This window comes from Cervus elaphus, chromosome X (assembly GCF_910594005.1).
Source record: "Cervus elaphus chromosome X, mCerEla1.1, whole genome shotgun sequence".
Taxonomy (NCBI): domain Eukaryota; kingdom Metazoa; phylum Chordata; class Mammalia; order Artiodactyla; family Cervidae; genus Cervus; species Cervus elaphus.
Window position 1 is genome coordinate 96982715 of NC_057848.1, and position 18345 is coordinate 97001059.

Genomic DNA, 18345 nt, shown 5'->3' on the forward strand with positions numbered 1-18345 from the left:
TAATCAAGTTAAAACATTTAAATATTTTATCATTAATTTATAATAAAGATATTTCTTATCTCCCCAAAATGTGATTTTCTTTCCTCAAAATACCAATTTTATAATTTTTGGGTAGTTAGCAGGCATTTTTTTCTGTCTTCCTTTGGTTTAAAGCTTTCTTTTTTATTTTAATTTTTAAAACAATTATTACCATTTTGTGTTAGCCTACAGGGGTAGGTAGAGAGGAGGGAAGCTCAAGAAGGAGTGGATATATGTAAACATATAGCTGATTCACACTGTTGTACAGCAGAAACAAACACAACATTGTAAAGAAGTTATACTCCAATTAAGCATATGTATATATATATAATCATGAAAAAACATATATATAAACATATATATATAAATACTCATGCAGAAAAGTTACTCTTCACATCATTGAACACTGCATCAAAACCTTAGTATTTTACTGAAAACAAGTTCCTGAAAGCTATTTCATCAAAGTGATATGTTTCTCATTACTTTAGAAAAAATGCAAATTGTCTAAAACTCTGTTAATACATTTGAAAATGAAAGGAAATTTTAATTAAAATATTTTCCACTGACAGTCTAAACACCAATTTAATTAAAATTTTATGTATTAAATGCCTGCTATGTACATAACATTAATTTAGTATGTTTCTTAATATAATTCAAATTGTGTTTTCACAATAAAGAAATACTTCAATCTTATCTTCAATAAGCTGTGAAAAGTATTTAGAATTGGTAACCTAGGTCTGTGCATATATGTGTGTGTTTATGTTAGCAAAGCAACAGGACACTTTGTAGAAAGATCCAAATGCATTTAAATATGCAATGTTAAAAAATGCTTGTGTTAACTATATCAGTAGACACAAGACATCATCGAACTTGAATATTTTTGTAATGTACAGAATATTTTTTAACCTGTCAGCATTAACCCTAATGAGAATTCATGAGACATATTCACATAAAATATATACCTTTGCTTTAATGTTAAACTCATTCAAGATGTAAATGATTGTTTTAAAGAAGAAACTGAATATTAATTTATGAAAGAAAGTAAATAAGAGATTTAGCACTGGTTAAGTAAGTAAATTATTTGATTGGCTTATTTGACAAACATCCTATTCATTTGTTTTCAGTCATTTCATCCTTCCATTCATGCATTTTTTTTTTCATTTACTCATAGAACAAAGAATTATTGACACACTCTGTTCTGGGTGCCGTGGTAGATATATAATAAGACTATATCAGTGAAAATATATTATGTACTTGCTCTCCTGGACCTTCCAGCTTAGATAAAGAAACAATTATTTTCCTGTCAGGAAGCATTTAACAAGAGGCTTCCCGTGTGCTGTTTTCGATCTGTCAGGAACCCTCTGGCCCTTATTAATTCGTGAATATTTAGAGGAGAGGCATGCCTTTCCCGGGGCTGAGGAATCCAGGCATTTCTCAATAAGGTGATAAGTACCCTCTTCCTTTTTATGAACCATAAGGTAAAAGGTGATTGTTTGAAACTCTCTCTTTGATAGGGATCACGTTATGTTTTGTAAATCTGGAATTTTAATCTTTATCTTTGTTGAGAATAACTACCTTATATATGCCCACACCTTGTTGATTAAAACAACTTTGCTCCATCAGATCTTTGGTCCCCATCTCTTTCTTTCTTTCTTTCTTTCTCTCTTTCTCTCTTTCTTTCTTTCTTTCTTTCTTTCTTTCTTTCTTTCTTTCTTTCTTTCTTTCTTTTCTCTCTCTCTCTCTCTATTTCTGGCTGATTCCCTGGAGCTCAGAAGCTGGCTGCATAACCCAGGGAATAGTAGCCTCTTTACTTCTTTCACTCTCTCATCGTTGACTCTGGATCACCAGATTCCGGTCCATTAAAGGACCAACATTTTCCTACATCAAAAAAAAAAAAATTACTATTCTGATGTATGTTATGAGTAAACAATACAGGGTGCATGAGAGTATGTGACACATAGGCTTTACTATTCCAGAAGAAAACAAAGGATATGAAAGAATAAATGGTATGATTTTGAAGAATGAAGAGGTATAAGCCAGGTGAAGAATTTAGGGAAGAAAGGTCAAGCAGAGTGGCAATGTCTACATATAAAACTGAAACAGTGTTTGAAGGAAGTAATAACCAAAGAGAATCATCTAAGCAAAAGATAAGAGATAATTTTAATCAGTGATATACAAAAATAAATGTTACTGGATTTTTCTCCTTAGATCCTAATGCACAAGTTTTCTTACTATTTTCCCCATAGAAAAGTAATATTGTACAGGCAACATCTTGTGAAATAATACACTACACAATTGCAGCTCCAAACCAAAGTTATGAGAATTGTAATAATTCCTAGAAATACACTGTCTCACAGATATTGCCATTTGAGTAGGTAACTCATAGTTATTTTTCTTTTTAATTCTCACATTTCTACAAGGTTCTTGAATGATTAATTAGACAAGTTACAGATATTTACTGACTTCTCAGGGATTGGGTGGAATATCGAAGGTATTCACATGTAATTTCTTTTAAAAATTTGAAAAAATAAAGAAACAATGTAAGTGGTCAGTTTAGAGAGTCTAGTGTTACTTCTCAGAGGTTTATTGAGTTCTGATGAAGAGTAAACCATATATTGTGCAAGAGTTTAAGTTAGAATACATGTTAGATAAAACCCACAGCCACAATTTATCAGAAAGCTGACTTTCTTTTCGTGAGAGTAAGGGGAGATTTTCTTTGATTTAAGTGGTCTTCTCGTGGCATATCTCCCTCTAAAATCACTAATTGAATACATCTAACATGGAAATAATGAAATAGTTTAGTATGCAACTTGTCCCCTTCATAGATCACAAGGTTTTCATGGGAAAGGGGCTTGCATAATTCAATGAAATCATGAGCTATGAAATGCAGGGACACCCAAGACAGAAAGGTCATAGTGAATTGTTCTGACAAAACATGGTCTACTGGAGGAGGAAATGGCCACCCACTCCAGTATTCTTGCCTGGAGAATCCCATGGACAAAATGAAAAGGCAAAAATATATGATCATTTATATCTACTACTATGGGCAAGAATCTCTTAGGGGAAAAATGGAATGGCCTTCATAGTCAATAAAAGAGTCTGAAATGCAGTACTTGGGAACAATCTCAGAAACAACAGAATGATCTTAGTTCATTTCCAAGGCAAACCTTTCAACGTCACAATAATCCAAGTCTATTCCCCAATCACTAATACTGAAGAAGGTGAAGCTATGAAGACCTTCAAGACCTTTTTGAACTAATACCAAAAAAGATGTCATTTTCATCATAGGGAATAGGAATGTAAAAGTAGGAAGTCAAGGGATAACTGGAGTAGGCTGGTCTGGTCTTGGAGTACAAAATGAGGCAGAACAATTGTTAACAGAATTTTATCAAGAGAACACGTTGGTTGAACGATGACGTTGTAGAAGTAAGCATGTCCAATTCTTTCTGCAAGGACACCAAAATCCCAACTAGCTATTGAAAAACAATTGACAGAAGGAGGCTGGAACCCACCAAAAAATAGATACTCCATATCCAAAGAAAAAGAAGATGCTGCAACAAGACAATAGGAAGGATGCAATCACAATAAAATAAAATCCTATACCCAGGAGGTGGGAGACTCACAAACTGGAGAACAAAAATACGAAAGTTCTACCACTGTTGTGAAGATTCTGATTCCCACTTCAGTCTTCTCAGCATGGGAATCTAGCAAAGAGACTGGGAATCCCCAGGGAATCTGACATTGAAGGCAAGAAGAATTTGATTACAGGACTTACAAAGGACTGGGGGAAATAGAGACTCCACTCTTGAGAACACAAACAAAATCTGGCCCACACCAAGACCCAGCGGAAAGGAGCAGTGGTCTCACAGAAGACTGAACCAGCCCTAACTGCCAGTGTTGGAAAGTCTCTAGTGGAAGCATAGGTTGGCAATGAATCAGCATGGGGATTGGGGCATTGTCAGCAGCAGTCCTGGAAAGTGTCCTTTGGCATAAGCCCCCTTAGAGGTCACCATTAACCCTACCACAGAGCCTGTAGATCCCAGGGCTGGGTCACTTCAGGCTAAACAATTAACAGGGAGGGAGCCCAATCTCAGTCATTTTTACTGAGGTGAGTAAAACTCAGTAAAAATTTAAGTTTTACTGAGCAAGTTCCTGCACACCAGAGCAAGACCCAGTTTTTCCCACCACTAGTCTCTCCCAGATGCTGGGAAAGATTGAAGGCAGGAGGAGAAGGAGACAACAGAGGATGAGATGGTTGGATGGCATCACCAACTCAATGGACATGAGTTTGGGTAAACTCTGGGAGTTGGTGATGGACAGGGAGGCCTGGAGTGCTGCAGTCTATGGGATCCCAAAGAATCGGACACAACTTAGTGACTGAACTGAAGTCCTTCCCATAAGGAAGCAGATACAAGCCTCTTAGCCTCATCCCCCAGAGGGAAGACAAAATAAACAAGAAGAACTACAATTCCACAGCAGCTGGATAGAAAACCACATCAAAAAAGTTAATTAAAATGAAAAAAGTAGAGGATTATGCCCCAGATGAAGGGACAAGGAAAAACTCCAAAAGAATAACTAAATGAAGTGAAGATAGGCAAACTTCCAGAAAAATAACTCAGAATAATAATTGTGAAGATGATCCAGGATCTCAGAAGTAGAATGAAGATGCAATAAATGTTTACCAAATACCTAGAAGAATTAAAGAACAAACATGAACAATGAACAATACACTACAAGGAATCAATAGCAGAATAACAGAGGCAGAAGAACAGGTAAGTGACCTGGACAATGGAATGGTGGAAATCACAACTACAGAATAGAATATAGAAAAGAGAATGAAAAAAAAAATGAAGACAGTTTAAGAGATCTTGGAGACATCATTAAATGTACCAACACTAACATTATAGGGGTCCTGTAAGCAGATGAGAGAAATGACTCAAGAAAATATTTGAAGAGATATTAAAATCTGAAAAATTCCCTAACCTGGGAAATAATCAACCAAGTTCAGGAAGTGCAGAGTGTCCCAGGCAAAATAAATTCAAGGAGGAACACACTGAGAACCACACATAAATCAAAATTGGCAAAAATTAAAGACAAAGATTGAATATTAAAAGCAACAAGGGAAAAGCAACAAGGGAACTCCCATAAGGTTATCAGTTGATTTCTCAATAGAAATTCTACAAGCCAGAAGGGAATGGCAGAATATATTTAAAGTGATGAAAGGAAAGAACCTACAACCAAGAAGACATCACCCAGCAAGACTCTTGTCCAGCTTTGACAGAGAAATCGAAAGCTAAGAGAATTCAGCACCGTCAAACCAGCTTTACAACAAATGATAAAGGAACTTCTCTAGGCAGGAAACAAAATATAAGGAAAAGACTTATATAATATAAACCTGAAGCAATTAAGAAAATTATAAAAGGATTATATATATGGTTAATTACTTATGTAAATGATCATATGTACCAACCAAAAGATATAGGTTGGCTTGGGTGATGAAAACCTGTGCATGTATGCACCTCCACTTACCACTTCATTCTATTTAACCATCCTAGTTTTACGCAATTATTTTGTATTGTTAGGTTAATAATGTTTCCATTATGGCTGGAAATTTTAATTATATTTCATTTTTTACCTGACTATTAATTGTGAAAACCGTCAAACATCTTTTACTATTATGATAATGTAACTGTTACTTGCTTAATACCATCATATCATGACTGGTCTACAAAAAATAATTAAATTCTTTATCATTAAAGCTACCATTTGATAGGAAAAAAAGCCTGTGATCACTCTTTAAAATCCAGATGCATATCAGAATTATCTTGGAATTTTTTGAAAAATACAAATATCCAAGTACTGCTTTTTTTCTCCAAAACTCCAGATGTGATTCTAGTGAGCAGTCATGTTTAAAAACAACTAAACAATCTGATGATCTATGTATATAGTTCTATGTATTTTGGCAGCTAGTTATACTGTCAAAAGTTTAGAAAGTTTATTGTGTTAGTTATTAACAATTTTTTGGAATGAGGCTTGAAACTTCTAATCCAATTTTGAGAATATAAAGAAATACTAGGTTGTAAAAACAAAACAAGAAATTAACATGATACAGTATTTTTTTAACATGATACAGTACTAATTAAAGTAAAGGCTTTGTTCAAATTTCACAGAATTTTATGCTAGTGTCCATTATTTATTTTCATAACTTATTCAAGATTCCATATTGCATTTACTTGCATTGAGCAACTTCAGCTGCATGCAACAGATTCTGGTAATTTTTTTTTTATTCTGCTACAAACATTTTATAATATTCCCTGTTATGACTTCACTTAATAAGTTTATGGCATCATTTAAAAATGGAGATTTAATTTCCAAATACATAAGTTTTGAAACATATCTTTGATATTAATTTCTCATTTTGAGATTTCTCATTTAAATGTTTTCTTCTTGCAATCACCCTCTGTGTTTTTCAGTCTTTTATCATTATTGAGGCTTACAATGGCTAAATCTAAGAGCTCTCTTGGTAAATGTCACATTGCACTTGAAAATATGTAGAATATTTTCAAAATATCTTTTGATATTTATTTCCAAAATAATTCCACAGAGATAAGAAAACAGATTCTGTATGATTTCATTACCCTTAGACTGTGATATTTTTGCACCATGTTTTATGTCACTGGATATGTTCCAGTTGTCTCCTAGTTTATAGTATACAGGAACTTGAATAGAATTTGAATCCTATTGCTGTGTAAAAATTGTATAAATCTTAATTATATTGAGTTGATTCATGGTGGTTTTTGGGCTACTATAACCTTCTATTTTTCTATATATTCATTCTGTTAATTTTTGAGTTTGTTATTGAAACTCCAATTTATCTATTTTAAAAGTAATTGTATAGAGTGGAACTATATGAAACTTTGTTCTTTATTTTCCAAGTCTCCTATAAATGTGTCATCATTATTTCTTAATTTAAATAATATAAAAAAGAGAATGCACTGCTCATAGTAAAAACACTTTTCAAAGAGGCCAAGAGAAGATTCTCCAGATGGTCAATACCAAAGTCAGGCTGATTATGTTCTTTGCAGGCAAAGATGGAGAAGCTTTATACAGTCAGCAAAACAATACCTGGAGATGACTGTGACTCAGAACATGAACTTCTTATTGCAAGATTCAGACTTAAATTGAAGAAAGTAGGGAAAATCACTAAGTCAATAAATTATGACCTAAGTCTAATCCCTTATATAGTGGAGGTGACAAATAGATTGAAGAGATTAGATCTGGTAGACAGAGTGCCTGAAGAACCATGGACAGAGGTACCTAACATTGTACAGGATATGGTGATCAAAACTATCCCAAAGAAAAAGATATACAAGAATGCAAAGGGGTTGTCTGGGGAGGCTTTACAAATCCTTGTGAAAAGAAGAGAAGCAAAAGGCAGGGGAGAAAGGGAAAGATATACCCAATTGAATGCATATTTCCAGAGAAGAGCAAGGAAAGATAACAAGGCCTTCTTCAGTGAACAATGGAAGGAAATAGAGGAAAACAATAGAATGGGAAAGACCAGAAATCTGTTCAAGAAAATTAGAGATATCTAGGAATATTTCAGGCAAGGATGTGCATGATAAAGAAAATAAATGGTCTTTACCTAACAGAAGCATAAGAGACTAAGAAGAGGAGATAAGAATACACTGAAGAACTATATAAAAAACTACCTGGATAAGGACTATGGTGTGGTCATTCACCTAGAGCCAGACATCCTGGAGTGTGAGGTCAAGTGGGCTTTAGGAAGTATTACTACAAACAAACCTAGTGGAGGTGACAGAATTCCAGCTGAGCTATTTAAAGTTCTCAAAAATGATGCTGGTAAAGTGATGCACTCAATATATCAGTAAATTTGGAAAACTCAGAAGTGGCCATGGGCATGAAAAATTTCAGTTTTCATTTCAATCCCAAAGAAGAGCAATGCCAAAAATAGTTCAAACTGCCACACTATTGCACTCATCTCAAATGTTAGCAAATTTATGCTCAAAATCCTTCAAGTTTGGCATCCACAGAATGTGAACCGAGAAATTCCATATGTACAAGCTGAATTTCAAAGAGGCAAAGAAGCCAGAGAACAAACTGCCAACTTTCATTGGATTATGGAGAAAGCAAAAGAATTCCAGGAAAACATCTACTGCTTCATTGACAACACTAAAGCCTTTTCATGGATAACAGCAAACTATGGAAATTTTTTTTTTTTTTTTGGAAACTTCTTAAAGAGATGGGTCTATCAAACCATCTTACTTTCTCCTAACAAACCTATATGCAAGTCAAGAAGCAGCAGTTTGAACTGGACATGGAACAACTGACTGCTTCAGAACGGGGAAAAAGAGTATGACAATGCTGTATATCGTCACCCTCCTGATTTAACTTACATGCAGAATGCTGTGCTGGATAACTCACAAGCTGTAATCAAGATTGCCAGGAGAAATGTCAACAACCTCAAATATGCAGAAGATACCATTCGAATGGCAGGAAGTGAAGAGGAACTAAAGAGCCTCTTGATGAGAATGAAAAAGGAGAGTGAAAAAGTTGGTTGAAACTCAACATTAAAGTAAGATCATGGCATCCAGTCCCATCACTTCCTGAAAAATAGAAGGGGGGAAAGTGGAATCAATGAAAGATTTTCTTTTATTGGGCTCCAAATTTACTGCAGAAGGTGACTGCAGATATGAAATTAAAAGATGCTTACTTCTTAGGGGAAAAAGTTATGACAAAACTAGACAACATATTAAAAGCAGAGACATCACTTTCCTGACAAAGATCCATATAGTCAAAGCTATAGTTTTTCCAGTAATTGTGTACGGATGTGATAGTTGGACCATAAAGAAAGCTGAGTACTGAAGAAATGATGCTTTTGAACTGTGGTGTTGGAGAAGACTCTTGAGAGTCCTTTGGACTGCAAGAAGATCAAACCAGTCAATGCTAGAGAAAATCAACCCTGAATATTCATTGGAAGGAGTGATACTGAAGCTTAAGCTCCCATATTGGCCACCTGATGTGAAGAGCAGACTCATTGGAAAGATTCTGATGATGGGAAAGACTGAAGGCAAAAAGAGAAGGGGTGGCAGAGGATGAGATGGTTAAATAGCATCACTAACTCAATGGACATGAATTTGAGCAAACTCTGGGAGATATTTGAGGATGGAGGAGCCTGGTGTGCTACAGTGCATGAGGTTTCAAAGAGTTGGACAAAACTTATGGACTGAACATCAACAATAACAAATGCAATTTGCAATAAAAAAAATTTAGAATCTACTTCAAAGAAGCAGCAGACATAGAGACAAAATAAATGAGGAAAAATTAAGTTGGATTTTAAATAAGAATTTTTTCATAAATTGATTCCTGAGTGTGAATATAATCATCCATCTTTTATTTAACAAGTATATATAATACGCTTGTACAAAGTTTTTCTGGAGGCTTTGAGAAAATGATATGTAAAAATTTCTGTGTTCATTTCTAAACATAAAAACAAAAATCTCTCTCACACATGACATTTCTGATGAAGCTTAAGAAATATAATCGGTCAACTTTTTGTATCATCAGCTGGTACCACTTGAATGAAAGACAAATCACTTTTTAAAACTAAGTTTTTCTATTTAAAAAAATCCATTTTAAAGTATGTTAGTGAAAAATTTAGGTCCTTTTTCTTCTTCTGGCACAGTATGCAGCTGTTTGAAAAACTTCTAATTTCTTTACACTGGAAGATACCCAGAACCCAGTCAAAAAAATAACTATTTCATAATTTTGCTTACTAATGAAAGTGCTCATATACCTTCTTGTTTTATTGAAAACCATTTATTTCCTGGGCTATTTTAAAAATACAGTATACATTGTCTTGTTATTACCATTTATAAATATTCTGTAATACAAAATAAAATTTAATATGTCACACTACTAACCTGACACTTAATTTTTATTTCAAAAATAATAATTGACACATAAATGTTAATAGAATTACTAATTGCAACTCCTTGAACAGCACAATGCCAGGTCTCCCTGTCCATCACCAACTCCCGGAGTCTACTCAAACTCATGTTCATTGAGTTGGTGATGATATCCCACCATCTCATCCTCTGTCATCCCCTTCTCCTCCCACCTTAAATCTTTCCTAGCATCAGGATCTTTTCAAATGAGTCAGTTCTTCGTATCAGGTGGCCCAAGCATTGGAGTTTCAGCTTCAACATCAGTCCTTCCAATGAACACCCAGGACTGATCTCATTTAGGATGAACTGCATGGACTTCCTTGCAGTCCAAGGGACTCTCAAGAGTCTTCTCCAACACCACAGTTCAAAAGTATCAATTCTTCAGCGCTCAGCTTTCTTTATAGTCCAGCTCTCATATCCATACATGACTACAGGAAAAACCATAGGCTTGACTGCATGGACCTTTGTTGGCAAAGTAGTGTTTCTGCTTTTTTTTTTTTAATTGGAGGCTAATTACTTTACAATATTGTGGTGGGTTTTGCTATACATTCACATGGATCAGCCATGGGTGTGCATGTATTACCCATTCTGAACCCCCTTCACACCACCCTCCCCATCCCACCCCTCAGGGTCATCCCAGTGCCCCAGTCCTGAGCACCTTGTTTCATGCATCGAACCAGGACTGGAGATCTATTTCACGTATGATAATATACATATTTCAATGCTATTATCTCAAAACATCCCATGCTCACCTTCACCCACAGAGTGAAAAAATCTGTTCTTTACATCTGTGTCTCTTCTGCTGTCACGCATATAGGACCATCATCACAATCTTTCTAAACTTCATATATATGTGTTAATACATTGTATTGGTGTTTTTCTTTCTCACTTAGTTCGCTCTGTATAATAGGCTCCAGTTTCAACCACCTCATTAGAGCTAATTAAAATGCATAGTTTTTAATAGCTGAGTAATATTCCACTGTGTATATTTACCACAGCTTTGTTATCCATTCGTCTGCCAATGGATATCTAGGTTGCTTCCATGTCCTGGCTGTTGTAAACAGTGCTGCAATGAACATTGGGGCACACCTGTCTCTTTCAATTCTGGTTTCCTTGGTGTGTATGGCCAGCAGTGGGATTGCTTGGTAGTATGGCAGTTCTATTTTCAGTGATTTTTAAGGAATCTCCACACTGTTCTCCATAGTGGCTGTACTAGTTTGTATTCCCACCAAGAGTGTAAGAGAATTCCTTTTTCTCCGCACGATCTCCAGTATTTATTGGTTGTAGACTTTTTGATAGCTGCCATTCTGACCAGTGTGAGATGGTACCTCATTGCAGTTTTGATCTGCATTTCTCTGATAATCAGCATCTTTTCAAGTTTTTGTTAGCCGTCTGTATGTCTTCTTTGGAGAAATGTCTGTTTATTTCTATGGCCAATTTAATGATTGGGTTGCTTATTTTTCTAGATTTGAGCTGCAGGAGTTGCTTATAAATTTTTGAAGTTAATTCTTTGTCAGTTGCTTAATTTGCTATAATTTTCCCATTCTGAAGGCTGTCTTTTCACCTTGCTTATAGTTTCCTTCATTGTGAAAAAGTTTTAAGGTTAATTTAGTCCCATTTGTTCATTTTTGCTTTTATTTCCACTACTCTGGGAGGTGGGCCACAATAGATCGTGCTATGATTTATGTCAGAGAGTGTTTTACCTATGTTTTCCTCTGGAAGTTTTATAGTTTCTGGTCTTACATTTAGATTGTTAAGCCTTTTTGAGTTTATTTTTTGTATAGTGTTAGAAAGCGTTCTAGTTTCATTCTTTTAGAAGTGGTTGACAAGTTTTCCCAGCACCACTTGTTAAAGAGATTGTTTTTCTCCATTGTATATTCTTGCCCCCTTTTTCAAAGATAAGGTGTTCATACCTGTATGGATTTGTCTCTGGGCTTTCTGTTTTGTTCCATTGATCTATGTGTCTGTCTTTGTACCATTACCATACTGTCTTGATGAGTGTTGCTTTGTTGTATAGCCTAAACTTAGGCAGGTTGATTCTTCCAGTTCCATTCTTCTTTCTCAAGCATACTTTGGCTCTCCGAGGTTTTCTGTATTTCCATACACCTTGTGAAATTAATTGTTTTAGTTCTGTGAAAAATACCGTTGGTAGCTTGATACAGATTACATTGAATCTATAGATTGCTATGGGTCGTATACTCATTTTCACAATATTGATTCTTCCAATCCGTGAACACGGTATATTTCTCCATCTATTTGTGTCCTCTTTGATTTCTTTCATCAGTGTTTTATAGTTTTCTATATATAGGTCTTTGGTTTCTTTAGGTAGATATACTCCTAAGTATTTCATTATTTTCATTGCAATGGTGAATGGTATTGTTTCCTTAATTTCTCTTTCTGTTTTCTCATTGTTAGTGTATAGGAATGCAAGGGATTTCTGTGTGTTAATTTTATATCCTGCAACTTTACTATATTCATTGATTAGCTCTAGTAATTTTCTGGTAGAGTCTTTATAGGGTTTTCTGTGTAAAGGATCATGTCATCTGCAAACAGTGAGAGTTTTACTTCTTCTTTTCCTATCTGGATTCCTTTTATTTCTTTCTCTGCTCTGATTGCTGTGGCCAAAACTTCCAAAACTATGTTGAATAGTAGTGGTGAGAGTGGGCACCCTTGTCTTGTTCCTGACTTTAGGGGAAATGCTTTCAATTTTTCACCATTGAGGATAATGTTTGCTGTGGTTTGTTATATATAGCTTTTATTATGTTGAGGTATGTTCCTTCTATGCCTGCTTTCTGGAGAGTTTTTATCATAAATGGATGTTGAGTTTTTTCAAAGGCTTTTTCTGCATCTATTGAGATAATCATATGGTCTTTATCTTTCAATTTGTTAATGTGGTGTATCACATTCATTGATTTGTGAATACAAAAGAATCCTTGCATCCCTTGGATAAAGCCCACTTGGTCATGATGTTTGATTTTTTAATAAGTTGTTGGATTCTGTTTGCTATAATTTTGTTAAGCATTTTTGCATCTATGTTTATCAGTGGTATTGGCCTGTAGTTTTCTTTTTTTCTTTCATTTTTTTGTGGCATTTTTGTCTGGTTTTGATATTAGGGTGATTATGGACTCATAGAATGAGTTTGGAAGTTCACCTTCCTCTGCAATTTTCTGGAAGAGTTTGAGTAGGATAGGTGTTAGCTCTTCTCTAAATTTTTGGTAGAATTCACCTGAGAAGCCATCTGTTCCTGGGTTTTTGCTTGTTGGAAGATTTCTGATTAGAGTTTCAATTTCTGTGCTTGTGATAGGTCTGTTAACATTTTCAATTTCTTCCTTGTTCAGTTTTGGAAAGTTGCACTTTTCTAAAAATTTCTCTGTTTGTTCTAAGTTGTCCATTTTATTGGCATATAGTTGCTGATAGTAGTCTATTATGATCCTTTGTATTTGTGTTGTCTATTTGGATTTCTCCATTTTCATTTCTAAGTTTGTTGAATTGGTTCTTCTCTCTTTTACTCTTGATGAGTATGGCTAATGGTTTGTCTATTTTATTTACTTTCCCAAAGGTCCAGCTTTTAGCTTTGTGGATTTTGATTTTTGGTCTCCTTTGTTTCTTTTGCATTTATTTCTGCCCTAATTTTTACAATTTCTCTCCTTCTACTAATCATGGGGTTCTTCATTTCTTCTTTTTCTAGTTGCTTTTTATATAGAGTGAGGTTGTTTATTTGATTTCTCTCCTGTTTCTTGAGGTAGGCTCGTATTGCTATGAACCTTCCCCTTAGCACTGCTTTTACTGAATCCCATATTTGCGGTTGGTGTGTTTCCATTTTCATTTGTTTCTATACATATTTTGATTTTTTTAAAATTTCTTCTGTGATTTGTTGGGTATTCAGAAGTGTGTTGTTTAGCTTCCATATGCTTGTATTTTTAATAGCTTTTCTTTCCTGTAGTTGACATCTAATCTTACCACATTGTGATCAGAAAAAATGCTTGAGATGATTTCAATTTTTTGAATTTACCAAGGCTAGATTTATGGCCCAGGATGTGATCTATCCTGGAGATGGTTCCGTGTGCACTTGAGAAAAAGGTGAAATTCATTCTTTTAGGTTGAAATGTCTTATAGATATCAATTAGGTCTAACTGGTCTATAGTATCACTTAAAGTTTGTGTTTCCTTGCTAATTTTCTGTTTAGCTGATCTATCCATAGGTGACAGTGGGGTATTAAAGTCTCCCACTATTATTGTGTTACTGTTAATATTCACTTTCATGTGTGTTAGAATTTGCCTTACATATTGTGGTACTCCTATGTAGGGTGCATATGCATTTATATATATATATTTTTAAATTTTGTTCTTTAATTGATCCTTTGATCATTATGTAGTGCCCTTCTTTGTCTCTATTCACGGCTTTTATTTCAAGGTCTACTCTACCTGATATGAGTATTGCTACTCCTGCTTTCTTTTGGTCTCTATTTGTGTGGAATATCTTTTCTCAGCCCTTCACTTTCAGCCTGTATGTGTCCCTTGTTTTGAAGTGGGTCTTTTGTAGACAACATATATAGGGGTTTTGTTTTGTATCCATTCAGCCAGTCTTTGTCATTTTGTTGGGGCATTCAACCATTTACATTTAAGTTAATTATTATAATAATCCAATAATTATATTATCATATATATAAATAATTATATATATGATTATATTATTATATTATAATAATCCCATAATCCTGGAATGTCACAGGAGCAGCCAAGAGGAGCTACCACACGCCCGAGGGCAGGGGCGGCAGCTGAGAGGAGCTACCCCATGCCTGAGGTCAGGGATGGTGGCCAAGAGGAGGAACCCCAAGTCCAAGGAGTTGAGGCTTCGCAGGCACAGGAGGGCCAAGAAGAGCTACTCCAAGTTCACGGTCAGGAGGGACAGCTCTGAGGAGATATTCCCCATCCAATGTAAGGAGCAGTGGCTGTGCTTTGCTGCAGCACCCGTTAAAAGATATCCTATGTCCAAAGTAAGAGAAACCCAAGTAAGATGATAGGTGTTGCGAGAGGGCATCAAAGGGCAGGCACACTGAAAACACAATCACAATAAACTAGCCAATCTGATCACACGGACCACAGTCATGTCTAACTCAGTGAAACCATGCCATGCCGTGTGGGGCCACCCAAGACGGATGGGTCATGGTGGAGAGGTCTGACAGAATGTGGTCCACTGGAGAAGGGAATGGCAAACCACCTCAGTATTCTTGCCCTGAGATGCCCATGAACAGTATGAAACAGCAAAATGATAGGATACTGAAAGAGGAATTCCCTAAGTCGGTAGGTGCCCAATATGCTACTGGAGATCACTGGAGAAATAACTCCAGAAAAAATGAAGGGATGGAGCCAAAGCAAAAACAATACCCAGTTGTGGATGGGACTGGTGGCAGAAGCAAGGTCCAATGCTGCAAAGAGCAATATTGCATAGGAACCTGGAATGTTAGGTCCATGAATCAAGACAAATTGGAAGTGGTCAAATAAGAGATGGCAAGAGAGAATGTTGACATTCTAGGAATCAGCCAAAATGGACTGGAATGGGTGAATTTAACTCAGATGACCATTATATCTACTACTGTGGGCAGGAGTCCCTTAGAAAAAATGGAGTAGCCATCATGGTCAACAAAAGAGTCTGAAATGCAGTACTTGGATGCAATCTCAAAAATGACAGGATGACCTCTGTTTGTTTCCAAGGCAAGCCATTCAATATCATGGTAATCCAAGCCTATGCTCCAACCAGTAATGCTGAAGAAGCTGAAGTTGAATGGTTCTATGAGACCTACAAGACCTTATAGAACTAGCACCCAAAAAAGACATCCTTATCATTACAGCGGACTGGAATGCAAAAGTAGGAAGTCAAGAAACACCTGGAGTAACAGGCAAATTTGGCCTTGGAGTACAGAATGAAGCAGGGCAAAGACTGATAAAGTTTTGCCAAGAGAACACACTGGTCATAGCAAACACCCTCTTCCAACAACATAAGAGAAGATGCTACACATGGACATCACTAGATGGTCAACATCAAAATCAGATTGATTATATTCTTTGCAGCCAAAGATGGAGAAGCTCTATACAGTCAGCAAAAACAAGACTGGGAGCTGACTGTGGCTCAGATCATGATCTCCTTATTGCCAAATTCAGACTTAAATTGAAGAAAATAGGGAAAACCACTAGACCATTCAGGTATGACCTAAGTCAAATCCCTTATGACTATACAGTGGAAGTGAGAAATAGATTTAGGGGACTGGATCTGATAGACAGAGTGCCTGATGAACTGTGGATGGAGGTTCGTGACATTGTACAGGAGACAGGGATCAAGACCATCCCCACGGAAAAGAAATGCAAAAAGGCAAAATGGTTGTCTGAGGAGGCCTTACAAATAGTTGTGAAAAGAATAGAAGTGACATGCAAAGGAGAAAAGGAAAGATATTCCCATTTGAATGCAGAGTTCCAAAGAATAGCAAGGAGAAATAAGAAAGCCTTCCTCAGTGATCAATGCAAAGAAATAGAGGAAAACAACAGAATGGGAAAGACTAGAGATTTCTTCAAGATATTTAGAGATACCAAGGGAACATTTCATGCAAAGATGGGTTTGCTAAAGGACAGAAATGTTATGGGCCTAACAGAAGCAGTAGATATTAGATAGAGGTGGCAAGAATACACAGAAGAACTGTACAAGAAAGATCTTCATGACCCAGATAATCACGATGGTGTGATCACTCACCTAGAGCCAGACATCCTGGAATATGAAGTCAAGTGGGCCTTAGAAAGCATCACCATGAACAAAGCTAGTGGATGTGATGGAATTCCAGTTGAGCTATTTCAAATCCTAAAAAAAAAAAAAAAAAAAAAAAAAAAAAAAAAAAAAATGATGCTGTGAAAGTGCTGCACTCAATATGCCAGCAAATTTGGAAAACACAGCAGTGGCCACAGGACTTGAAAAGGTCAGTTTTCACCCAATCCCAAAGAAAGGCAATCCCAAAGAATGCTCAAATTCCCACACAATTGCACTTATCTCACACACTAGAAAAGTAATTCCCAGAATTCTCCAAGACAGGCTTAAGCAATACGTGAACCGTGAACTTCCTGATGTTCCACTTGGTATTAGAAAAGGCAGAGGAACCAGAGATTAAATTGCCAATATCTGATGGTTCATTGAAAAAGCAAGAGAGTTCCAGAAAAACATCTATTCCTGCCTTACTGACTATGCCAAAGTCTTTGACTGTGTGGATCACAGTAAACTGTGGAAAATTCTGAAATAGATGGGAATACCAGACCACCGGACCTGCCTCTTGAGCAACATGTATGCAGGTCAGGAAACAACAGTTAGAACTGGACATGGACCAAAAGTCTGGTTCCAGATAGGAAAAGGCTATATATTGTCACCCTGCTTATTTAACTTATATGCAGAGTACATAATAAGAAGTGCTTGGCTGGAAGAAACACAAGCTGGAATCAAGATTGCAAGCAGAAACATCAATAACCTCAGATATGCAGATGATACCACCTTTATGGTAGAAAGTGAAGAGGAACTAAAAAGCTTCTTGATGAAAGTGAAAGAGGAGAGTGAAAAAGTTGACTTAAAGCTCAACATTCAGAAAACTAAGATTGTGGCATCTGGTCCCATCACTTCATGGGAAATGGATGGGAAAACAGTGAAAGCAGTGTCAGACTTTATTTTTCTGAGCTCCAAAATCACTGTGGATGGTGATTGCAGCCATGAAGTTAAAAGACGCTTACTCCTTGGAAGGAAAGTTTTGAACAACCTAGGTAGCATATTAAAAAGCAGAGACATTACTTTGCCAACAAAGGTCCGTCTGGTCAAGGCTATGGTTTTTCCAGTGGTCATGTATTGATGTGAGAGTTGGACTGTGAAGAAAGCTGAGTGCCAAAAAATTGATGCTTTTGAACTGTGATGTTGGAGAAGACTCTTGAGAGTCTCTTGGAGTGCAAGGCGATCCAACCAGTCCATCCTAAAGGAGATAAGTCCTGGGTGTTCATTGGAAGGACTGATGCTGAAGCTGAAACTCCAGTACTTTGGCCACCTGATGTGAAGAGTTGGCTCATTGGAAAAGACCCTGATGCTGGGAGGGATTGGGGACAGGAGGAAAAGGGGATGACAGAGTATGAGATGGCTGAATGGCATCATCGATTCAATGGACATAAGTTGGTGATGGACAGGGAGGCCTGGCGTGCTGTGATTCATGGGACTGTAAGCAGTCAGACACGACTGAGTGACTGAACTGAACTGAACTGATGATCCCATTGCCACTTACTTTGTTGTTTTGGGTTCAAGGTTATATACCCTTTCTGTGTTTCCTGTCTAGAGAAATTTTTTT

At 36.3% G+C, this 18345-nt stretch overlaps 1 pseudogene; it reads left to right on the forward strand.

Moving 5' to 3' along the window:
• The window catches only part of LOC122690422, a 119185-nt pseudogene extending 104282 nt beyond the window's left edge, over nt 1-14903 (forward strand).
• Nucleotides 14904-18345: the final 3442 nt, after the last annotated feature.